Source organism: Loxodonta africana, chromosome 2 (assembly GCF_030014295.1).
Source record: "Loxodonta africana isolate mLoxAfr1 chromosome 2, mLoxAfr1.hap2, whole genome shotgun sequence".
NCBI classification, from domain to species: Eukaryota; Metazoa; Chordata; class Mammalia; order Proboscidea; family Elephantidae; genus Loxodonta; species Loxodonta africana.
This window is the reverse complement of record NC_087343.1, coordinates 148,460,564-148,487,589: the sequence shown is the minus strand read 5'-3', so window position 1 is coordinate 148,487,589 and position 27,026 is coordinate 148,460,564. Positions and strand designations below refer to the sequence as shown.

General features: G+C 41.2%; 1 protein-coding gene across 2 annotated transcripts in view; it reads right to left on the bottom strand.

The window, feature by feature from the left end:
* SMAD5 (SMAD family member 5) overlaps positions 1-26,476 on the bottom strand; it is a 61,309-nt gene extending 34,833 nt beyond the window's left edge. For both annotated transcript variants that reach the window (XM_064276518.1, XM_003404508.4), the window contains exon 1: positions 26,347-26,476. The gene's annotated coding sequence lies outside the window, so the exon portion shown is untranslated. The remainder of the gene's footprint in view (positions 1-26,346) is intronic.
* Between the last annotated feature and the right edge of the window lie 550 nt (positions 26,477-27,026).

Genomic DNA, 27,026 nt, shown 5'->3' with positions numbered 1-27,026 from the left:
TTGATCTAGCTAATGCCTTTTTCCCCATACCTGTTTTGAAGAACCACCAGAAGCAGTTTGCCTTCAGTCAGCGAAGTCAGTAATAACCTTCACTGTCCTGCCTCAGTGGTATACAAACTTCCCAGCCCTATGTCATAATTTAGTCTGCAGGGACCTTAATCACTTTCCCCTTCCACGAGACACCACACTGGTCCATTACATTGATGACATTATTATGCTGACTGGACCTAATAAGGAAAAAGTGTCAATGACTCTGGACTTATTGGTAAAATATTTGCATCCTAGAGGGTGGGAAATTAATTTGACAAAAATTCAGGCACCTTCCACCTCAGTGGAATTTCTAGGGGTCCAGTGGTGTGGGGAATGCCAAGATAGTCCTTCTAAAGTGAAGTATAAGTTATTGCATCTGGCCCCTCCCACAACTAAAAAGAAGGCACAACACCTGGTGGGCCTCTATGGATTTTGGAGGCAACATATCCCTTATCCCTCATTTCAGTGTACTACTCAGACCTATCTATCAAGTGACTTGAAAAGCTGCTAGTTTTCAGTGGGGCCCAGAACAAGAGAAAGCTCTGCAACAAGTTCAGGCTGTTATGCAAGCAGCTCTGCCACTTGGGCCATATAATCGGCTGATACAATGGTGCTTGAAGTGTCCATGGCAGATAGAGATGCTGTCTGGAGTCTTTGGCAGGCCCCTATTGATGAATCATGGCACGAATTCTTAGGATTCTGGAGCAAAGCCCTGCCATTCTCTGCAAATAACTACTCTCCTGTTGAGAAACAGCTTTTGGCTTGTAACTAGGCCTTCGTAAAGACTGAGCGCTTAACCATGGGACATCGAGTCACCACATGGCCTCAGCTGCCTATCATGAACTGGGTGCTGTCTGAACCAAAGAGTCATAAAGTTGGACGTGCACAGCAGCACTCCATCATTAAATGGAAGTGTTGTACAGGAGATCTAGCCAGAGCAGGTCCTGAAGGCACAAGTAAGTTGCATGAGAAGTGGCCCAAAAGTCCATGGTCTTCACTCCTGTCACATTATCTACCCTCTCCCAGTCCACACCCACGGCCTCAAGGGGAAACTCCATACAATCAGTTCACTGAGAAAGAGAAAACTCTTGCCTGGTTTACAGACCGTTCTGCACAGTATGCAGGCACCACTCAAAAGTCGGCAGCGCCGCAGCCCCTTTCTGGGAACTCTCTGAAGGACAGTGGTAAAGGGAGATCTTCCCAACAGGCAAGACTCTGAACAATGCACCTGGATGTTCACTTTGCTTGGAAGGAGAAATGGCAAATGTGTGATTATATACTGATTCATGAGCTGTGGCCAATGGTATGGGTAGATGGTCAGGGACTTGAAGAAACATAATTGGAAAACTGGTGACAAGGAGGTATGGAGAAGAGCTCAACAAAGGGTGACCTCAGCAGACAAGGATTTTAACAATCAAGTGGACAGGATAACATGTTCTGTGGAAACCAGTCAGCCTCTTCCCATAGCCACTCCCATCATTGCCCAAAAGGCTTATGAACAAAGTGGCCATGGTGGCATAGATGGAGGTCATGTATAGGCTCAGCAATATGGACTTCCACTCACCAAGGCCAACTTGGCTACAGTCACTGCTGAGTGCTCAATCTGCCAGTAGCAGAAACCTACACTTAGTCCCTGATACAGCACCATTCCTCGAGGTGATCATCCAGCAACCCAGTGACAGGTTGATTACACTGGACCGCTTCCATCAGGAAAGGGCAGTGTTTTGTCCTTACTGGAACAGACACTTACTCTAAATACGGATTTGCCTTCCCTGCACACAATGCTTCTGCCAAAACTACCAACCATGGATTTACAGAATGCCTTATCCACCATCATGGTATCCCGCACAGTATCGCCTTGCATCAAGGGACACACTTCACAGCAAATTAGGTGTGGCAAAGGGCCCATGCTCATAGAATTCACCGGTCTTATCATGCTCCCCATCATCCGGAAACAGCTGGTCTGACAGTCACAATTTATGTTGTTGAAAAAAAGTTATTTGCAGTGAAGAAGCTGCTGGTGTTGCAAAATTCTGTCAAATAATCTCCAGTGTCACTTCTATCACCAATGCCATATTTTCCAAATACTGATCCTTCTTTGTTTTCAACTTTTGCATCCCAGTCACCAACAGTTATCAATGCAACTCGATTGCATGTTTGATCAATTTCAGACTGCAGAAGTTGGTAAAAATCTCCAATTTCTTCATCTTTGGCACTAGTGGTTGATGCGTAAATTTGATTAATAGTAGTATTAATTGATCTTCCTTGTAGGCATATGGATACTATCCTATCACTGACAGCATCGCTTTTTCAGGATAGATCTTGAAATGTTCTTTTTGATGATGTAGGCAACAGCATCCTCTTCAATCTGTCATTCCTGGCATAGAAGACCATATGACTGTCCAATTTAAAATGGCCAATACCAGTCCACTTCAGCTCACTAATGCCTAGAATATCAATCTTTATGTGTTTCATTTCATTTTTGATGACTTCCAGTTTTCCTAGATTCATACGATTATTAATGAAGGTTTGCAGCTGTTTCTTCTCATTTTGAGTCATGCCACATCAGCAAATGAATGTTCTGAAAGCTCTACTCCATCCACATCATTAAGGTCGACTCTACTTTGAGGGGCAGCTCTTCTTCAGTCGGACTTTGAGTGCCTTCCAACTTGAGGGGCTATTTTGGGGCACTATACCAGACAATGTTCTGCTGCTATTTATAACATTTTCACTGGCCACTTTCTTGAGAAGTAGACGGCCAGTTCCTTCTTTCTAGTCTGTCTTAGACTAGAAGCTCCGCTGAAACCTATCCATCATGGGTAACCCTACTGGTAACTGAAACACCGGTGGCATACTTCTGGTATCACAGCAACACGCAAGCCACCACAGCACAACAAACTGACAGATGAGCAGTAGAAGAGAAGAATAAATATACGGAGACCAATGTTCACTGTTACCAGGGAGGGGTGGGGTGGTGGGGGAAAATCACTCTAGGTCATAGATACTTGCTATTTTTAGTGATGGGAACAGCAGCACCAAATGTGGGTATAGTGAGCACAGCTTTACCAAAGTAAATGTTGTTGCTGAGAAGTGCACAAGAGAAAAGGATGCCTGTACTAAAGAATTTGACATATATCATTTGGCAGTAACTCTAAAAAAGACCAAAAAGAGTGTATGGTCACATATGCATGTATATTGGCAAAAAGGTATACAAGTAGGTACAGGTGTATATACATATGTATGCAAAGACAGAAGTATCTGTATGTGTAAATACAGATATGTGTGTGTAGGCACACATATCCATAGAAGACAACTACAGGTACTCCTCAGACATAACCAAACACCTTGCAAGATTTTTGTAGGTTTGAAGGCTTAGGGCCTTAGTCTCATGGGACAACTTAGTCAACTGGTTAATACAGTTCACAAAATTCATGTTCTGCATCCTAGTGAACTGAGTAGCATCTGGGATATTAAAGGCTTGTAAGCAGTCATCTAAGATACAACTACTGATCTCTATTCATAAGGAGCAAAAAAGTAGGAAGGAAACCAAAGTTTCAGAGAAGAAACAAGTCTACAAGGCTAACAGCTTACATGAGCCACAGCCTCAGCTACCCTGAGATCGGAAGAACTGGATGGTGCCTAGCTACTGCTACTGACCGTTCTGACGGGGGTCACAATAGGTGGTTCCAAACAGAATGGGAGAGAAATGAAGAGCAAAACTCGAATTCTTTAAAAAAAAAAAAAAAAGGCCAAGAATAACTGGACTGGTTGAGACCAGAGAACTCCCTGAGACTGCAGCCCTGAGATACTCTTTAAATGCTGAACTGAAACTATCCCCAGAGATCACCTTTTAGAGAAACAACAGAGTCGCACCCAAAACAAAGGCTACTATCCATAAGTATGACACTCTACTAAAAGACTATCTATATGGGACCAAAAAGTCAACATTTACTCTAAAACACAGATGAAAAGATATGGGGGCAGGGAAACTAGAGTACTGGAAGTGGAACAACCAGAACACAAAGAGAATGCTGACACATTAAGAAAAATATAACCAATGTCACCGAACAATCTGTACAGAAATTATCAAATGGGAGGAACTGAATTTACCATGTAAACTTTCACCACAACCACAATAAAATACTACTAACTAAAAAAAGGATGAAAACGGGATAGAAAAAGCTTTAACTATGTTTCCTTTAAAATTAAATTTCAAGCAAATATTGCAAATCATCTGTGATGGTACATAGATATGTTATTTTCTCTACTTTTTTGTGTGCTTAAATATTTCATAACAAAATATTCACTATTTTTAGTTTTTAAAGAATAGAATAGAATAGAAATAGAAGATCAGATTCTGCCATTTACTAAGTATATGATCTTGACCAGGTATTACTCTTCCTAAGCCTATTAACATTTCTGTAAAATAGGAACCATGGTTCCCAAGTCACTAAAATGTTGAAGTAATAAAACAAAACAATGTATACATATGTTTTACAAACTGCATAGTGCAGTTCAAACATGAGTTCCTATCATTAGTATTTAGACAGAAGAAGAGTCAAGACTTAAGAGGCTGACTGGCCCAATATAACTTTACCCACCACTGTACCTCTATATGCGGCCCTGGTGGCACAGTGGTTAAGAGCTCAGCTGCTAACCAAAAGGTGAGCAGTTTGAATCTACCAGTCGCTCCCTGGAAACCCTATGGGGCAGTTCTACTCTGTCCTATAGGGTCACTGTGAGTCAGAATTAACTCAACTGCAAAGGGTTTGGTGTTCTGGTTTGTACCTCTACACACACCTTCCAGCCCAAATCTCTCCATCTCTGCCCACCTATGGAGACAAAGATTTGGCAGTCTGCTCCCATAAAGATTTAGAGCCTTGGAAACCCTATGGGGCAGTTCTACCCTGTCCTATAGGGTTGCTATGAGCCAGAATTGACAATGGATCGGAATAGCAATGGGTTTGGTTTATACTGTAAACCCAGGTGACTCAGATAATTTCATTAAGAGAATCAAGGATATTCTTGGAAGGTAGCTTTGTCAGTAGAAATGATGGTAAGCTCCATCGGAGAAAGGTTATGACTAGAGATATAGGCTTAGCAAAGTAAAGATGAAAAATATTTATTATCATACATTAGCAAGCAGCCATCTAAGATGCATCAACTGGTCTCAACCCACCTGGAACAAAGGAGAATGAAGAACACCAAAGACACAAGGTAATTATGAGCCCAAGAGGCAGAAAGGGCCACACAGAGCAGAAACTACATTAGCCTGAGACCAGAAGAACTAGATGGTGCCCGGCTACAACCAATGACTGTCCTGACAGGGAATGCAACAGAGAACCCCTGAGGGAGCAGGAGAGCAGTGCAATGTAGACTCCAAATTCTTGTTAAAAAAAAAAAACAGACTTAATGGTCTGACCGAGACTAGAAAGACCACGGAGGTCATGGTCCCCAGGCCTTCTGTTAGCCCAAGACAGGAACCATTCCCAAAGCCAACTCTTCAGACAGGGATTGGACTGGACTATGGGACAGACGATGATACTGGTGAAGAATGAGCTTTTTGGATCAAGTAGACACATGAGACTATGGGGGTCAGAAGCTGGCCAAATGGGCATGAAAAGAGAGAGTGGAGGGAAGGAGTGTGCTGTCTCATTAACAGGAAAGCAATTAGAAGTATACAACAAGGTGTTAATAAATTTTTGTATGAGAGTCTGACTTGATTTGTAAACTTTCACTTAAAGCACAATAAAAATTTAAAACATATATAACAATTAAAAATGGTATCAAGGATTAAAAAAATTTTTTATTATTTTGCACAAAGAGCTGAAACAATAAGAACAGGTTCTTAACAGAGTAAAAGAGCAGCAAGTAAATACTCGAACCTTTACTGTTAAGAAAGAGGCACAAAAGATTAAACATAAGAGACAGTTTAAAGAGAATGAGAACAAAAAAGGCCAGCAACTTTGGTAAATGGAGATGTCATTAAACTTCAAGAGTTGGCTTCAGAAAGAACAATGGGTGTCAGATTCCAAAAACTTTAAGGCTAGGTACTAGTAATCTTAAAACTAGCACTGGGAGAGAAGTAGAGACAAATCCTGCACTCAAGACTTTAAATATAGAATGATTAAAATTTTTAAGCACATTTGATGGAATTCTTTCTAAAAATGTCTTATGTACTTTACAAACTGCATAAATGGCATGTGCAAGTTATCCAAGTATTCATTAGCTAAGTCTCCACTTAAGTTATAAAAGTAAGCAAAATTCTTCATAAAAATTCACTGCTGAATAGGCAAAAGACCTCAACAGGAACTTCACAAAAGAGGGTGTCAAAATGGCCATCAGATGGGAAAACAGGGTCAACATCATTAGTGGCCAATGCAAATCATGCAAAATAACACCACAATGAGATACCACTCCATTACCTAGCAGAATGGCTAAAATTTTTAAGAGGACAAAGTATTAATGAGAATACAGACAACTGGAATTTTCATATATGGCTGATACCAAAAACCAAACCCACTGCCGTAGATCAGATTCCAACTCTTAGCGACCCAACAGGACAGAGCAGAACTGGCCCACAGGGTTTCCATGGAGTGACTGGTGGATTTGGACTCCCAACCTTTTCACTGCGTAGCTCACTGCAGCGCTTAACCACTGAGCCACCAGGCCTCCACATTGCTGATGGGAATATAAATTAGCACAATTACTTTGGAAAATTGCTTGATAATTATCTACTAAGCTAAACACAGATCCCTATGGCACAGCACCCTATTCCTGGTTATATATCCAACAGAAATGAGTGCTGTGTCCAAGAGACATGTGTTCACTGCAACTTCATTAGTAATAACTCCAAATAACCATCAACATTAGAGTGGGTAAACAAATCATGATAAAACACTCATACAATGGAATATTTCATAGTAAATGAAAACGAACAAAATTACTAACATACGCAATTTGGATGACTCTCACAAACATAAAATTGAGAGGAAAACAAGTCAGATACAAAAGATTACACATTATATAACTGCACATACATGGCATTCAAAAACAGGCAAAAATATCTGAAAAGGTCTAATCTCTAAAATCTATAGGAAAATCCAACACCTCTACAATGAAAAGACAAATAATTGAATTAAAAATGGGCAAAGGATATGTACAGACATTTCACCAAAGAAGACATTCAGACAGCTAACAGACACATGAGGAGATGGTCTCGATCACTAGCCATTATAGAAATGTAAATCAAAACCACAGAGAGACACCATCTCATCCCAACATTACTGGCACAAATCAAAAAAACTGAAAACAAATGTTGGAGAGGCTGCGGGGAGCTTGGAACTCTTACACACTGCTGGTGGAAATGCAAAATGGTACAACCATTTTGGAAAACCATACGGCGCTTCCTTAAAAAGCTAGAAACGGAAGTACCATACAATCCAGCAATCCCAATCCTAGGAATATATCCTAGAGAAATAAGAGCTGTCACATAAGTAGACGTATGTACATCCTGTTCAATGCAGCGTTATTTACAATAGCAAAATGACGGAAACAACCAAAGAGCCCCTCACCAGATGAACTGATAAACTATTGTACATACACACAATCGAATACTGCCCAACTATAAAGAACATGATAAATCTGTGAAACATCTTACAACATGGATGAATCTAATCTGGAGGGCATTATGCAGAGTGAAATAAGTCAATCACAAAAGGACAAATACTATATGAGACCACTATTATAAAAACACATGGAAATGTTTCCACACAGGAAGAAACAATCTTTGATGGTTAAAAGGGAAGGGAGAGGTGAGGATGGAAAACCACTAACTAGATAGAACTAGATGGTAGGTAAGTGGTAACTTTGGTGAAGGGAAAAACAGTATACAACAATGGGGAAGACAGCATAACTTGACACACATAAACTTCCTGAGGGACCCAGCTACTGGGCTGAGGGCTGGGAACCCTGGTCTCGGGGGGGGCATCCAGCTCAATTTGCCTAACGGTCTATAAAGAAAATGTTCTACATCCGACTGTGGTTGAGATGCATCTGGAGTCTTAAAAAGCCTGCAAGCAGCCATCTAAGATACATCTACTGGCCCCAACCCTGCTGGAGCAAAGGAGAATGAAGACAACCAAAGACACAGGGAAAGATTAGTCCAAAGAACTAATGGACCACAACTACCACAACCTCCACGAGATTGAGCTCAGAACTAGATGGTGCCTGATCACCATCACCAACTGCTCTGGGAGGGATCACAACAGAGGGTCCCAGACAGAGTGGGAGAAAAATGTAGAACAAAATTCAAATTCACACACACAAACCCACAAAAACAACCAGGTTTGCTGGTCTGACAGAGACTGGAGAAACCCTGAGAGTATGGCCCCCAGACACCCTATTAACTCAGTACTGAAGTTGCTCCTGAGGTTCACCCTTCAGCCAAAGATTAGACAGGTCTATAGGGCCAAAAATAATACATGCGAGGAACGTGCTTCGTAGTTCAATCATGTATACAAGACTAATGGGCACACCAGCCCAAAAACAAAGATGAGACGTCAAGAAGGGACTGGAAAACTGCAGAATTTCATCAAGTTTATAAAAACAATAGCAATGTAGGATCTGGGATTTGATTTTATACTACTCACAAGCTAATAAATTAATCTGTTACTGTCTGGTGGATGCACCTGGCAGAGGGCATTGGGTCAGAAACAATGGACTCTTTATTACTCACAGCACAGCGAAAAACATAAACATCAGCATATCTGTGGTTCCCTTTGCCCCCAAAACCCACAGGGCTGTCACAGTATGGCCCAGATAGATGGTACTCTTACAGTGAGTTTCCATCACTGAGGAACACTTGAGTTTGGGGAATCTACCACTTTAATAGCAATAAGTTAGCAAACTTACTCTGTATGTGGAACAGGGGGAGGGGAAGGGGTGGTAGAGAAGATGTTACCTGATCTCTCAAGGTTATGTATGGGATGCATAAACAACCATTAGAAATGACCTAGGTAAAAGAACAGCCAGGACCTCGGAGTCTTGACACAGTCAGCAAGACATGTAGGAGCACAAGAGCTCCAAAAGGGGCCGTCTTTCCCAACAAACATAATACTGAAAACTGAAGATAGAAACTGAAATAGAATATAACACAATTAGATTATCAAACGAGAATAATCTGATAATCAAAGATTAACAGAGGTCCTTGGGAAAAACTGATACATACTTTTATCAATATTTTTGCAAAAAAAAAAAAAAAGCACCTCTTAATGTTAGTATAACACAATTGTTAAACATGAAGAATGTAATGTGTAGGACAAAGAACTTGGTTTGGCCTTGTCTCTGGTTTCTTAAAAATAACCAGTGGAATTTGCCAAGGGTACCTGAGATGCCTTTATGGGCAACTGTAGTGGGAGCCTCAAAGACCACACTTAGGATTAACTTCAGGAAGGGAGGCAGGGCATGATGCAATTAATCATACATGTTCATTCATTAATTCGAACAATCATACATATGCAATGAGGAGGCCCTGGTCCTTGAGCCAATAAAGGCCTTGAAAGCAGAAATTCTTTGGAGCTTCCAGATTAATGATGCATGTGAGAAGACCATGTGTCTCTAGGGACCTGGCTTCTCTAAGAACTGGAACCTCCAGTGGAGACCCCTCCTGACCTCACCTGAGCATCAATTCAAGCATATATCCTTTTCATGTTTGTACCCTTTCTCTGCTGAATTAGAGATGGCTCTTTTCTAGGAGTTGATGAGTCACTGCAACAAACTATCAGATCTAAGGGAGCACGGGGGCCTGCTGGTCATGAGTGGAAGAGTCACGTGAACTCCCCAACTTGCAGCTGACACCCACTGACCCAGCCCCCAGTGAGGGAAAGGACTATATGGTGCAGTTGGTGTCTGGAATGACCAGGGAAAGAAAGCTGCAATTTCCCCAGACTAGTCTGATACCATAAATTGGTGTCAATAAAAGTGGGATCCAATGCAAAGACTCCCAACTCAGGAAAGCATGAGGTTTTGAAGAAGAAAAGACATACGGGTAAGGGATTCTGGATGGTTACTTTGGTCAATGTTATCTACGAATAAATGTAAGCTGCTTTCTATAAATAATAAATGGTTTTCATTTGCCAATACTTAGTAAGTGTCCCAGGTGTGTGGCTTGATCAGATAAAACCAACATAGTACCCATGGAAGGGTTGATGTCACTGGGTAGAATCTTCACCCCCGGAGTCTACAGCTGCTTGGAATTTTGAGATAACCCCCGTGTGTAATATATTATGCTATTAAACTCTTTGGCAAGAAAAATTAAGCCTTTTCTATTCACACTTCATTCTTTGCTTATTATAAAAATTAAAGCACAGATAAAATTACAGCCTAAACGTTTTCCCAAAATCTCAGTTTTACAACTTTAAGATGAAGTTGTAATCAGACCTTTTTATGACACCATTTAGCATGAAATGTTGGCCTGCATTTTAAGTGAAGGGAGGATGGCAAGACTTTGTCTTACATACTTTGGACATGTTATCAGGAGGGACCAGTCCCTAGAGAAGGACATCATGCTTGGTAAAGTAGGCGGTCAGCAAAAAAAGAAGACCCTCAACAAGATGGACTGACACAGTGGCTGCAATAATGGGCTCAAACATAGCAAAAATTCTGAGGACAGCAAAGGACCCTACAATGTTTCGTTCTGTTGCACACAGGGGTCGCTATGAGTTGGAACCAACTCCAAGGCACCCAATGACAGCATTTTAAATGGGCTTTTTCCTGGACCAATTATCATTAGTTCATGAAAACTTAAATATAGCATGAGCATTTCTTGAGGACTCAGTTATGATGAACCTCTCTGTGTGCTGTGCTGGAAACCTTCTAAAGAAAGCATGGAACATGGCCTGCATTGTTACTTTTGAAGAAAAAAAAACAGCATGAATGGCCTTGGAAAATTACATTAGGTAGATTTTTGGACACTTGACTTTCTGATAAAAATAGAGCTATTTCAAGGATTTCAACAACTTTTCTACAAAATCAATGGCTAACACAATGGAGTAATATGGTTCCTTTGATAATGATAACAACAATAATAAAACCACTAACATTTATTGAACACTATGTCGAGCGCTGTTAAGAACCTCACATTTGTTGTTGTTAGGTGCCATTAAGTAGATTTCAACTCAGAACAACCATATGAAGTAAATTCCTAATTGCCTCAATTTACAGATGATAAAACAGGTGGTGGCAAAGTAAATGTAACTTGCTTAGTTACAGATAAGAAGAAACAGTCAGGAGCCAAACTCTAGCAGCGCAGCTCCAGAACTCACACTTCTAATCACTGTAAGTCACTGCCTCCTAGAGCCAAGAAATTTCCTTCTCTTAAAGAGCTTCTCTATTGTTCCCCGTTTCCCTTTGATTTATCTAAACCATTCTAATTGTTATATATTACATAGCTTAAAAGAACAAGGATAAGCCAGTTCAATGTGCTTAATTTTGAGTTGATCTTTTATACCACTTAACACAACTTTCTTATCAACTTTAACCCACTCTTCTCTCATTCAGCTAAAATCAGTCAGTAGAAATGAAAGGACTATCTATATGTTTACTACTCTTGTATAAAAACTTATGTTTATTATGGCTGCTTAAAACAAAGCCTTTCATTAGGACATTTTTGACACACCACTAGAACATAATTATCTCATAAATTAGGAGAGTTACTGTACTACTCTGTGTAAAAAATTTTTTTCTAATTATAAAATATGCTTACCTACAATCAGTCGCTCCATCCGAATGGGATAAATATTAACATCTGGTATGCTTATTTTTTGTGTGTGTTTTATGTGAGTGTGTGTGTGTAGTCTCCCAACCCTTGCCCATGATTGAGGGTGTATCATGATACTACTTTACTTCGTATTCTGCATTTTTCATTTAACACCATAAGCACTGGACATACACACACAAACGAATTCAATGCTTTAAATGAACCAACTGCGGTGCAATGAATTACTTAATACAGCCCTTCCTGCCTTAAGTCTTTGTGTCTCCCACACAATGACTGGGTGGGACTATGCAAATAAGGTCCCTGTGGCCCACAAAGAGGATTGGACAGCTTGCTAATAATACATATAAGGTGTACGGAACACCATGGGCATGGGACCATGCAAATAATGTATACGGAACAGTAACAAGGGGATTGGTCAGTTTTGCCATCCCGCTAGGCTTAGAAGAGAGCTAATCCTGGAGCAGAGGGGGGCGTCACTACCACCAACAAAGAAAAGCCAGGAGCAGAGTGCATCCTTTGGACCCGGGGTCCCTGTGCTGCACAAGACGGGGCAGAGAACCAGCTATCACCAGAACAAGCAGACTGGCAGGAGATGATGTGGTGGGCTTCTCTGCACACAGAGCAAAAAAGCTGAATACCTGCAGGCAGGAGGCTTACTTGGCAGACTGAGGAGCCTCTGGGTACTTATCAGTGAAGCTAAAGAGCTCTGTAGCGCTTGCCTGAGCAGGGCAGAGGCTGGGCCGGCCCAAGAGGCCTGAGGGCCAACAGACCAAGGGCCAGGGAGAGGCTTGCTTGTGGGCACGGCCAAGAAGCTGACCAAGAACTGTATTCTCAGGCGTTCCTTATCCTGAATTGTAACTGATTACTTCCCTAAAAAAATTTTTTTTTAAAGTCAAGGCCATGGAGTCAATTCCAACTCAAAGAGACCCCATAAGACAGAGGAGAACTGCTCCAGAGGGTTTCCAAGGAGCGGCTGGTGGATTCAAACTGCCAACCTTTTGGTTAGCAGCTGAACTGTTAATCACTACACCACCAGGGCTCAATAAACCCCATAATTGTGTTATCTGTGAGTTTTGTGTGGCTATTGCAATGAATTAACGAACCCGGCAGAGAAGTTAAATGCCATGGAAGGGACAGCTGGTGTCAGGATTGGTTTAAAAAAAAAAAAGGTTGGAGAGAGGAGGTATACCTGACATCTGCTTCACAGGAATCAGCTTTGGGCTCATGCTAATAGTGATTCTCTCTTACCCCTTCTGAAGTTAGAGGAGATGAGCCACCTCCACCATGCCATTTTTGCACCAACCATATTCACTTATCCATTTCTTTACTATTTTAACATTTAGGTTTCTAAACTAATTAAATCTCTAACAAAAATGAAACCTTTATAGTAAGATTAAAGCTTCTCTGTAGGACCCAAACGATGGACCAATTTTCTCCTATAATCTTTTCTGTGGACTACATCATATTCAGAAATAACATCTTAGTCCACAAGTTGAAATAAAAATATTAGAGTGCTTGGGATACAACAATAGATTTGTTTTACTATCCTCACATAAGTCTTTGGTATGGAAAAGTCTTGTTATGTACACAAAAAATAAGATACTTTCTCTGATTTACATGTATCAGGATATGTTGTATGAGCCATCTTCAGTGGTAGGATTCTTGCCTCCACATGGGAGGATCCAGGTTCAAATTCCAGCCAATGTACTCATGTGCAGCCACCACCCATCTGTCAGTGTAAGCTTTCGTGTTGCTATGATACTGGACAGGTCTCAGTAGCGCTTCCAGGCTAAGACAGAATAGGAAAAAAGGTCTGCTGATCTACTCCTGAAAAATAAGTCAATGAATACTCTATGGATCACAACAGTCCAATCTGCAACTGATCATAGGTATGGCACAGAACTAAGCAGCATTTTGTTTCATTGTGCATGGAGTCCTCTTGAGTTCAGAGACTGACTTGACAGCAGCTAATAACAACAATATAAAACATAAGTGAATCTTTAACACTTTTGAAAGTATGATTAGGTTTTCCAGTGGCCAAAATATTTAATTTTATCAGTATCTTACTGAAAAGTTAGTTCATGCCTCTTTTGCCTTCCACTAAGACAAGTTTAGAAACATTAAGAACACCATCTTTAATTCAATCAGTTGTTTACCTAACAGCCTACAGTATTCTTCTATAATATCACTAAATTTTTCCCAGTAACAGTGAAAATTCCTAATCCAACCCAGAACATTCCACCCTTTGAAACCCAAAAATTCTTGTCCTTCCCCCATGCAAAACACATTCGCCTCATCACATTGTACCAAAAGTCTTAAATCAACTCCAAGTCCAAAATCTCATCTTCTGAAGCATCTAAATCAAATATGGGTGAGACTTTAGGCATACTGCACCCGGGGGCAAAACACCTCTACATCTGTGAACCTGTGAAATCTAGAATAGAAGTTATCTGCTTTCAAAGTACGATGGTAGAATAGGCACAAGACAGACATTTCCATTATAAATGGAAGACACTGGAAGGAAAGAAGGGGTAAGCAGCACCAAGCATGTCCAAAATCCAGCAGAACAAATTACATTAGCTCACAAGGCTTGAAAATAATCCTCTGTTCTCCATGAGACCAACTGGGCGATGGCCCCACCATCCAGACTTTGGGTGTTGGCCACACCCTCTAGATTCTAGGTGGAGAACCCTCAGCCCTGAGCTTCAGCTCCACCTTCCAGGCCTACTGGGCTGGCAACTCTGCTCCCTTGGCTTTGGGCAACCTCATTCTCCTAGTCCATCTGAGTGGCAAGCCCAGCCCCCGGGTCCTGGCAGGCCCCATTCTACTGCCCCTTGGGCACAGCAGCCCTACGCCCTCAGCTTTGCACGGCAGCCTCATCCCTCTGGCACACCTGAATGGCAGCCCCATACTCCAGAACCAAGCTAGTGAAGGCCTCTTTGAAACCAAGGAGGCTGTCGCCCCACCCTTTGAAACCGAGAAGACCCTGCTTCCATGCTCCTTCCAATAGTTCTGCTTATCTCCGAGCTACTCCAGGGATGGTCCTTTACTTTTCTTGGAGGACAACATTTGTAGCTCTTCTGTCCTGTTTCCTGCCTTTAGAATTCTAAGAGAAAGACAATGTTCTTTTCCTATCAGTCCAAGCTGATGGGTTTTCTACTGTTTCCCATTCCCAAACGGGATTACAATCACAGGCATAGAGGTTAGGATTTACAACATATATTTTGGGGGAACATAAGTCAATCCTAACAATATTAACATATGTATTGTAAAATAAAAGGACCAGATTTGAAGGCTAATGAACTTGAATTCAAATTCTGGATCTAAATCTCCATTTTTCCTATTTTTGTATAATAAATACTATGGTCCTAAAAGGCTCTGAGAATTAAATAAGATAAAAGCTTAACTCAGCAATCCCACTCCTTGGAATATGTCCTAGAGAAATAAGAGCCTTTACATGAACAGATGTATGCACACCCATGTTCACTGCAGCACTGTTTACAATAGCAAAAAGATGGCAGCAACCAAGGTGCCCATCATTGGATGAATGGGTAAATTATGGTATATTCACACAGTGGAATACTATGCATTGATAAAGAACAATGATGAATCCGTGAAACATTTCATAACATGGAGGAATCTGGAAGGCATTATGCTGAGTGAAATTAGTCAGTTGGAAAAGGACAAATATTGTATGAGACCACTACTGTAAGAACTCCAAAAACAGTTTAAACAGAGTAGAAAATATTCTTTGCTGGTAACAAGAGCAGGGAGCGAGAGGGGTTTTCACTAATTAGACAGCAGATAAGAACTATTTTAGGTGAAGGGAAAGACAACACACAATACAGGAGAGAGATCAGCACAATTAGACTAAACCAACAGCAAAGAAGTTTCCTGAATAAACTGAACGCTTCGAAGGCCAGCATAGCAGGGGCACGGGTTTGGGGACCACGGTTTCAGGAGACATGTAAGTCAATTGGCATAATAAAATCTATTTAGAAAACATTCTGCATCCCACTTTGGAGAGTGGCGTCTGGGGTCTTAAACACTAGCAAGCAGCCATCTAAGATGCATCAATTAGTCTCAACATACCTGGAACAAATGAGAATGAAGAACACCAAGGACAGAAGGTAATTAAGAGCCCAAGAGACAGAAGGGGCCACATAAACCAAAGACTACATCAGCCTGAGACCAGAAGAACTAGATGGTGCCTGGCTATAACCGATGACTGCCCTGACAGAACACAACAGAGAACCCCCGAGGGAGCAAGAGAGCAGTGGGATGCAGACCCCAAATTCTCGTAAAAAGACCATTAAGACTAGAAAGACCCCAGAGGTCATGGACCCCAGACCTTCTGTTAGCCCAAGACAGAAGCCATTCCCAAAGCCAACTCTTCAGACAGGGACTGGACTGGGCTGTGGGATGGAAAATGATACTGGTGAGGAGTGAGCTTCTTGGATCAAGTGGACACATAAGACTATGTGAGCAGCTCCTGTCTGGAGAGGAGATGAGAGGGTGGAGGGGGTCAGGAACTGGCTGAGTTGACACGAAAATAGGGAGTGGAGGGAAGGAGTGTGCTGTCTCACTGGAGGGAGAGCAGCTGGGAGTGTATATGCTTTTGTATGAGAGATGGACTTGGTTTATAAACTTTCACTTAAAGCTCAATTTAAAAAAAAAAAAATTACTAGAAAAAAAAGCCTAAATCAGTGCCTGGCATAGTGAACTGTAGTTATTACCATTGTAATAAGCATGAAAAATTTTCACATCAGGCTGAGAGTTTTGAATATATAGCTGGCCTACTATACTACAGGGTCGGTATGAGAATCAACTCAACAGCACACAACTATATTTCAACAAAATTTACAAAGCCATCAATCGTTACAGGCACCCTTATTTTATGGACCCTGAAAGAGGAAAAGGCTGCAAATTAAACTATGATACAATGCTTTTATCACTTAAAATTTTCTTCACAATATAGTCCTCTCTAACATCAATACAGTTGGTCTGAGGAGTGTTTCAATACTGCTCCAGGATTTTCTTTAAACTCTGACACTCATCCTATAAGACTTGACACTGGGTGCTTGCTTTTGCAAACAAGAACCAAGAAGAGATTTTTAAACAGCAATTATTCAACACTGGAAGTTACAATAAGGCACACATCACATGTCCAAAGTGACAATAATGTAACAACAAAGGCCAAGTTATGTATGTGTAAAGACAGCTATATCAAAACCACCACCTGGCTAAAAGCAATACTAAGACACCATTGATTGTAAGATGTATCCCAATTTTAGAGCTGTCAAGAAGTTTTTTTTTAAATGAACATCTTAAATGGCAGCTTTTTTTTCTCCTCTCCCAAAGTCTTTTCTGATGTTTCCCATCACTTCTCACCAATATCTATTGCTCCCCCTCTTTTGTTCTCATTACTTTGTCTCTTCTTTTTCTATTCCTAATAGCTTTTCCCACATTACTTAGTGTTGATTTGGGGAAAGCCTGGCTACTGCATAATGATATATAAATTAACTATTAAGAATGAACTTTCCTTCTGTCTCCAAAAGGACTCAGTTAGCACAGAATGTGTAATCTGCATCTTTGGTACTTTCAGGTGGTGAGTTCAAGGGCTTGCTTATCTCTGAGTTCCCTTCTGAGCTGAAGGGAAGATGCATTTGACAGCCCAGATAGATGCCTCTGCCATCCCAAAGCTATCCTGAAGCATCACTGGGAAAACACTGAAGAAACAAACACATCCATATATTGCCAATTAAAACAATAAAGAGACCCTAACCTAATGTGGTTACAAGAATAACAATATCAATGTTAGAACTGCTTTGGAAAAGAAGTAATTGGTTTGGCTGGGACACAGTAAGCTTAAGGTGAAATGCTGACAGAAACACCTACCGGGCAAAGATATAGGACTGAAGCTTTGATGAAGCTTGAAACATAAACCTTAAAAGAATCAGCACAGTGATAACACATACTTCAAGGCAACACTGTTTAAAAACTGAAAATTTAGAAATACTCTGAAAGTCCATCAGTAGGGGAATTAGTTAAATAAGCTATGGTATATCCATGCCATAAATAATCTGGGGCAGCTACAAAGGACATAGAAAAATCTATACTAAGTAAAATTTCTTAAAACAAGTAATTAAAAAAAAGTAAGTTACAGAACAACACATAAACCTAATCCTATCAATGCCAAGAGCTGTATCTAAAAATATTCTTCCAAAATATTAACTGTGGGTATCAATAGATAGTAGATGGGAATTTTTATTTTTGTGTTATTAGAATTCTCTTTAAGAAGCAAATACAACTCAAATAACTCTATTCTAAACAAAACTATGTAAGTCTACAAAGCACTTGGTTGCCAACCCAAAGACTGGCAGTTTGAACCCACCAGCTACTCTAAGGGAGAAAGATGTGGCAGTCGGCTTCTGTAATTTGGAAACCCTACCGGGCAGTTTTACTCTGTCTATAGAATTTCTCTAAGTCGGAATCGACTTGACAGCAACAGAATTGGTTTTCATTTTTTTTTTTGAAAGGGCTTATGGGGTCATGAGGTCTTAGAACCAGAAGCTCTCAGTCCCTTACAGATACAACGTAAGAGGAAACAGGACTTTCATCCCACTCCCACCTCCCATAGCTCTGAAGAAAAGGCAAGTCTAGTTTTAAAGGTATTACTGGTCATTTATAGAATTCTTCAGGTTTCTAGTTTATAATTATTTTCTCAAAAGGCATTTATGAAATACAGCACTTGGAGCAATTTGAAAACTTGCAAACATGTTGATTTCAAGGTTACTAGCCTGACAATAACAGCATGTTATTTTTTTTAAAAGGTGATATATTTAGTTCTTAAGAAAACTAAAAAATCCGTAGGATTTGAGGAACTTAAATTGTAAAATTTCCTTTGCAGTAAATCAACGTAAAAAGCTATTTCAAAAGTCATTATTTATAAAGGTTAGAGCCTCATTCCAACAGCATAATCAGGGATAAGAGACAAATTCTGTTTTCTTTTTTACTCTTACTGATGCCATACTAAGCCAACTTTTAGAAAAATAAGTGTCATAACAAGTCTTGTTATAATAATGCTAGTGAGCTAACCGATAACTTGAAGACAAAAAAAAACTAAACTGAACAATGCCCAAGGCATCTTTCTGGCTTAAAAACCATAGATCTAAATTAAAAACCATAGATCTAACTTAAAAACCATAGATCACCCCCAAATCTAAATAATTCCATTAGCAAACACACAGGACAATCTGTTAGGTGAGTCAGTCAATTCTCATCAACATTACAGTATGACTGAATATAATTAAATTTGAGGAATCAAACACTTTCAAACATAAATCTATTTGAGAGGACCATAAACGGAACAAAAAAGAATTATCCCAATATGACTGAAAAATGGGGAAAAGCAAAAACATGATGACTACTTAAGAAGGAATTAATTGTACTAGTGACAGACAAAAAGTGGACGGCTTAGCAAGTATGCAAAAGAAGCTAGCTCAGACATACTTCCCTCCCCACACACAAACACATGCATGCAAAAGCTACATGTAAGTGAATAAAAGCCTTAAGTATAAGGCGTAGGTAACACCATATTACCACAAATTTTGGGAGTACCTACCATAAGATCCAAATAGGAATGTAACGACCTATGATCCACAGTCCAGTTGACATGAAAGCACAAGAACAAGGAAAACCACGTTATCACTAAGTCAAATGAGGCAGGGGAGAGTGGCAGGGGAAAATCAGCTAATTTGAATGTGAAGCAGAGAAAAAGGTACCTCCACACTGTCAAGGCCAAAAGGGAAGGACTGTGAATGTAAAGCTACTAAGGAGTCAGGCTGCTAGTAGCAATCCTATGTGTAGTGTAGAGTCCTGTCTAAGCAGAAAGACATGTTCAAAGAAGCATTTGAAGGAAAAAATAAAAATGGCAGTGGCACGTGACCAAGAAAAAGACTAGGGGAGCACAGCACATGGTAGATGGAAAACAAGGTAGTAATCCAATTATGCAACCACCCGTCTGTCATTCTGTCATACTGTGGGGCTTGCTTGTTGCTATGATGCTGGAAGTCATCCCACCAGTATTTTAAATACCAGCAAGGTCACCATGGTTAAGGCTTCGAACTGGTTTCACCCCAGATATACTAAGTCAGAATCTACAGTTTAACAAGATCCCCAGGTGATTCTTATGCATAATAAATTTTGAGAATCACTGCTCAACTAGTGGAGTCCTGGTGGTGCAGTGGTTAACAGCTCAGCTGCTAACCAAAAGGTCAGCAGTTCGAATCCACCAGCCGCTCCATGGAAACCCTATGCGGCAGCTCTACTCTGTCCTATAGGGTCACTATGAGTTGGAATCGACTTGATAGCAATGGATTTGGTTTTGGTTTGGCTCTTCTGGTGGTTCTCAGAATTGGTCCTTAACCAGCATCATTAGCATAATCGTCATCCAGAACTTGTTAGAAACACAAATTCTCAGTCAGGGTTCAAATCAGATTTCAGTAAAAGGGGGAGAAAGAAGGGTTCAATCAATCATGTTAAGATTAGCCAATGGTTGATCTTCTATTCTTCTCCTTCACCTCCTCTTTATAAGCTTCATAATAACTAGCCTTCTTCAAGCCATTTGCTGTTTTTTTGGAATCAGAATGGTCTCCCCATGTGTATATAGAATAACTGCTCAGAATAAACCTTATGTTTCAATTTCTCCGAGTTTTAATTATCTTTAACAAAGTGTAACTTTTTTGGAGTTGGTGGTGTAAAGCTTTAAAATTCTCTTACCCTTGTGATCTAGAATCAATGGTAGCCACCAACTTTCAGCAGGAATTGACCACCTACCACCACTGTCAAACCAACCATAGATTCAAGTATAAAATTACTACTACAAAACACGTACGGCTCATCCATGATTGCAGGCAAAGAACAGAGATAGAAACCGAAAGCACGATTACCCAACAAGCTCTCCTAGACTCAGAAATCCCATGCTTTTTGGGAACACTTTCAAGGAAGAGGGGTTACAACTACATGGGCATCAAAATCATTTTCCTAGAAATACTCAAACCACCACACTTCCCAACTGTGGCTCACAATTTCCAAAGACAACAAAAGTTCTCAAAGTGGATTTCAAAGCCCTTCAGAAGCTGAACTCATGATCCCTGACACTTCTCACAGCATAATCTTGTCTATTCCCTTTTTGTGCCCACACAAGTCTCTACTTTTTTATCTCCCACATCCAGACTTTTGTTTCCCACTTTTTAATCATGCTTTAAACCTCACCTGCTCCTCTAAGTCCTCTAATTAAGCAGAGCCTCATCTAGATGTACCACTCACCCCCACAGAGCCTGCAAGATTCTCTACATTGCTACCAGATGTGTTTGAAGATGCTTGTACAGGCTTGTAAGCACAGGAATAGACACAGAGCTGATCAACCTTATAGTGCTTTCCTTTATATCAAATCATCACTGTACAACATATCTCTGGGACACAAACAGCTAGCCTGGGTACACAACATATATTTCAATATTGTATGAAGATTTTCTGCAGATACCTCATGTGTACCCCAGAGTCCAAGTCCCCTACTTAGAAGAAAAGGGAGTAAACATGGCTCAGGGTAACTTTTCTGCTTTAGTCACCATTCATCTAATTTGCAGTTTCAACTCCAAAGAGTGGGAAATGGTCAGGAAGATGTAAATAAGGGGCAAGAAAACAAAAGCTGGCTTTGAAATATTTCTGCAGTACCCCCTCTTCCCGGGAACACACAAACCAGAATAACTAGATCTCTCTTATTATACAGCCTACCAGAATGGATACAAGACAGATCCTAACACATCATGAAAACAAAACTGAACAAAACAAAACTTGCCTTGAAAGCACCAGCCACATTCTGAGATCATAGTTAAATTTGAAAAGTGTAAGCCTCCTCCCAAGTCTCCAGTTGCTATGCTCAAAAAAAAAGGTAGGAAGGGTCCACTAGGTTTTTTCCTTATTATTTTCAGTAATAACAAAACAACATATATAAAAACCGTAAGCAATAACCCAATTAATATCTTGCCACCACAAAAGATCAAACCATTTTCAAATTTCGAGTATCGGTTTGTAAATTACATATATGTGTATGTATGTGTGTGTATATATATATATATATAAAAAACAGGCTGAGACTCATGTACTAAAGGATTCAAGAGCAAAACCAGTTTACAAAATGTACTGTAATATACAGCTTCCAAAAATTAATTACAAATAGTATTGGACACACAAAACTACCTAGTAAAAGAACTTTCTTCCAAAACATTACCTCAACCAAGTTAGAATACAGTAAAAGCAAAAAGAAAAGTCACTGAAGCCACCTCTCTCCTAGAATAGTTGCCCAAGACAAAAAATATCAAAATTAAATAAAGAGCCCAGACTGGCTCATTATTTATGAAAAACTTAATAATCTTAAAATTACTTCATCTTTTCAAAGTCGTGAAACAATAAAAACTGTTAGAATACAAAGGTGACCTAGTACACTGGGAAATTAGCTGGTTGTAACAGTAATCTTTAGTTTTTAACAATTCTCCAAAAAAGTTTTAAATCTTTACCTTCCATTTAGTAAATACACCTCTCAGTTCGAAAGTTCTAGTTAGAGCTAAAGGGTGTGCGACAGTAGAAATGAACTGGATAATCCAGCATTGAAAATTCCAATTACTATTATTCTATTTCAGAAACAGAAAAACAAGGTGTGAAGACATGCACCAGTTCCTGGGGTCATTCATCATCTTCTTGCATGGAAAAGCACCCTATCTGCACACACCAGCCTCTCTGGGTCCTATTCTTTCGAATCCACCAAGGTGCTCCTTGGAAACTCTAAGGGACAGTTCTACTCTGTCCTATAGGGTCACTATGAGTCCGCATAGACTCGACGGCACTGGGTTTGGGTTTTTTTGTTTGTTTGTTTTGTTTTTATTCTTCCCTTCTACAGAATATCCAGAGTACTGGAGATAAGAATCACTCCTCAAGCTGCTAATGTCCTTTATAAATGGGATTCTTCCACATGCCTTTGACTTTATGAGTAGACTGGAAACCCCTAGGAGTACATTTGAGAAAAAAAAAAAATTCTGCCGCCTTCTTTGTGCTTAGTACAAAGCACAAAAAGACAAGGGAACACAGACCCTCAAGAAGTAAAGGGACCATGGAAGACTGATAAACAAGGGGAATAAAGACAGCTATGTCCTAAAATGCACCTGAGTCAGCTCTGAAATTTACCCCAAATGTGTGGCTCATTGCCTAAACCAACACATACATCTGTTAATGATAAACACTGATATGTCATAAACAAAAAAATTTTCTTAATTCAAAGAATCTACAAACTACTGGTAACATTAGAATTTACATAAAACATAATCAAAGAATATGTGTGAAATTATTTTTAATGGCAATTCGATTTAAGTTACTACAAAAGGAATAACTGGTATCGTACCGTCTAGTCTTCAAAACACCAAGAAGTTAGCATCTTTGATTTGACCAAGTTACAAATCTGTTCTCGGTAGAGACAGACAACACATTGCCTCTGCTGAATCAAAAGGACAAAAAAGATCATCACTGCAAATCACATTTGCACTCATGATGAAAACAGGAAACACGCCATGCGTGTGCGTGTGTGTATGTCCACTGCCGTCAAGTCAATTCCAACTCATAGCAACCCTATAGGACAGAGTAGAACTGCCCCGTAGGGTTTCCAAGGCCATACTCTTTAAGGAAGCTGACTACCACATCTTTCTCCTGCAGAGTGGCTGGTGGGTTTGAACTGCCAACCTTCTGGTTAGCAGCTGAGCTCTAAATCACTGCACCATCAGGGCTCCTTAATCAAAGAATATGTGTGAAATATTTTTTAATGACATTTCAATTCAAGTCACTATTTATTTCACTGTCTAGTCTTCAAAACACCAAGAAGCTAGTATCTTGATTTTACCAAGTTACAAATCTGTTTTCCGTAGACAGAGAAACACATTGTCTCTGTTTAAAGCAAAGGACAAAAAAGATCATCACTGCAAATCATAATGTTTGGGTTCATGATGAAAACAGGAAACAGACAGGCTGCCCAGGTATAATTATGGTTGTAGTCTAATGTGCATTCAGGTTCAGCCAAGAATTAAAACCCAGGGAAGAGGGTAGGCAGAATTTACTTGCCTCTTACCTTGCTACAGAATTCAACTTTTAATAATACTCCCAGCAACATGTTACATAACCAGCAGTAAACAACAATCTGATTCAAGCCTCATTAGTAACAACATTCTGCCACTGTCTCCCACTGAAATTAATAGCTGACTTTGCCAGAGGGGGAAAAACGCAACACATCTCAATCCACCCATTTCCAGGGCGCCTACCACAGGGAGCCAGACAAGCAGACACCACTACCAGATCTGCACAGAATCTACAAAAATTTTTTTTTTTTCCAGTTTGCTGCTCTCTTCCTCCTTTTAACAAGACCATATCATATGGATGCATTCAGGCCCTAAGAAGAAAGTTGAGAAGGTTCATTTAACTTTTACTGCCTATTTCAGCTATATCCGAAAAGAACGGAAGCATAAAATGAACAGGTATTTGTAATACAGACATACAGGTAAAGCTTACGCAATAAGAACAGCAGCTGGGTGAAAAGGAAAGGCGCGCTGACTGAGGGAGCAGGGAGCAGCGATGTAGAGGAAAGGAAAGGAGACTAAGACAACATCTTGTAAACAATCAAACAAAAATTAATTTTTAATAATCTAAACAAAGTATCTACAATATGCATGAGGGTTAAATTTTGTTAAATTGTCTCTTCTGACTTGTATTTTTATGAGCTCAGGGTTCCCCTTAGGGGGAAAAAAAATACCTGAGATGAAGCTAAAGAATATAAAAGTAATTTGTTACAGCTCCTCAAATAACTCCTTACTTGCTGAATTTGGAACACACTAATTTCACAATGATATTCGGATCAATAAATGTGAAACGGTCATGTTGAGCCTAGGTATTGTTTTCCCCACAACAGACACTGCCACAGTGCCATCTAAGCAGAAATTTTAAACTATTTGGAATGCTACTATTGGGACTAAGGTTTTCAACCTCTCTGATTTCAAATTAAAATTAAAAATTAAATTCACTCTTGGCAATTCAGGTACTCTAGCTTAAAGAAATTCAGGTACTCTAATTAAAAAAAAAACAGTTAACACCCTCTCCTCTCAACTCTGGTGAGGCTAAAGCACAACCTCCACCTACCCAGTCTTTGTTGCTAGATAAGAATACTTTTAGTAGTGCCAGGCAACAGGCATGATGTGACAAATCCAAGCAGACTTCAAAACTTTTTCCAAAGAAAGATAAGGTAAACAAGATATACTTAGCACCACACCCATTTAAACGCACAAGTAGCCAGGAATGCTCCCCGCGCCCCCCCCCCCCCCCCGCCCCCGACCTCCAGCTGGTCAGGAAACAACGTCTCTACAATCAAGATAGAGATCTGGCCCAGGGTGTTCAGGCGTTCCTCACCTCCAGGCTGGCCTACAGCACCATTCTCCAATGCTATCAAAACCAGAATTGGAACATTTTGTTAGGAACCGGGCAAACATCCAAATACCCCGACTATCCTCGCCCCAGCTCTTTTTGCAACCCAAATCTGCTCTAGCTACTGAGCATGCTCTGATTTAAGACAGGCGCCACATGGGAGGTTTCAAAGCTTAGGCTCCAAACTCACTGTAACAACAGCAGCTGAAAGGGAAGAGGGGGAAAAAGTGGGGGGAGGGAGGAGCCGTGGATATGAATCTGAGTACTGATATTGAAGTGAAGGACCCGGGTAAGGGTTGAAAATGGTGAAGGAAAAAACACATTGCTTTAGCATTCTTGCAGCAATGAAGAAGTTTACACCAAGTAGAAGAAATCTTTGCAACAGTGAAAACTGAAATGGCAAGTGGCAGAAACCAGGTCTAACTACCAGCTGAGTGCAGTAGCAGGTCACAACTGCCCAGAGTTTAATTCCCACCGATAAACGTGGATCCTTATCTTTGAAACACAAAGCGACCGCAGCACAGATTCATCAAGCCATTGGACAGCTCTGCTGTGTTGCAGACCAAGCCGCTTGGCCGAGCACGTCAATCCTATCAGGGATGTGTACTGAGGGTGGTGCTTAGATGCGGTAGGAGAACAAACCGCTCTACCGGACAGACGCGGGGCCGAGGGCACCCCCCGAGGGCGCCCCGAGCGCTTCCCTCCACGGTCCGGCGGTAACTGCGGGACTGGGACTAGGGCCAATCTCGGCCCCACCTCAGGACATCCTCGGCCGCAGGCGAGGCCCCCACAGTCGGTCGGGCCGCGCCATCCCCACCCGCCGAGACCCCGGCAGGCCGAGACTCGGCCTACCCCCCTCCCCCGCCCCTCAGGCCCCAGGTCGTTTCCGCTCCGCCCGCGGCCGAACGCCCCCGCCTCCGCCCGAGTCCGGCTGCTAGGGCCTGAAGGCGAGCCGCACCCGGGCAAAGCCTGCAGGTCCTAGTCCCACACGCCCACCATGAGACCCCTCAATCACTCACGGGTCGGCTGCGCGCACTCGCCCGGTGCCGTGGCTGCGCTTCCCCTCAGTGCAACTTTATTAGCAGCTCGGCGGCGGGACACGCGCACGGCGCCCGCTCGCCCAGGACCCGGATGAGGGAGGGAGGTAGGGAGACTGGGAGGACGCCCGCTGGGGTCGGCGCATGCGCGCAAGGCACGGAGTGACCGCTGCCGGACGGAGGGAACGTCCGCCTTCCTAGGCGGCTGAAGGAAGCCTCGGGTCTTGGCTTACTGCCTGCGTCCGGGCTTCCGATCAGCCACAGGCTTCTCGCGGCAGTTGCCTGGCCTTGGAATGAAAGTCGGCTAGCTCCCACCCCTACAATAGCCACCAGTAGCCTCCACTTACCAAATTAACCCAAACTATAACAATTGTCCTTGATACGGACAATTAAAGATGCTCTCCTTTTTTTTTTTTTTTTTCCTCCGTAGTACTTGAAGTGTAAAGACATCTTCGAATATGGCTTTACAATTTTTATAGATTTGTAACATGAGCGAAGTGAGTCCTCTTTCTGGGTAAAAGTACGTTTAAACGAGCTCCGGAATATCTTCCTACCCCTCCCACGTGGAAATCTTGGAGCCGATACTATCCCCACGCCCTTGGCGGGTGTTTGGAAATGAAGGGAGTTCCCGGAGCAAGGCTGTCCCTGCACTGGGGGCCCAC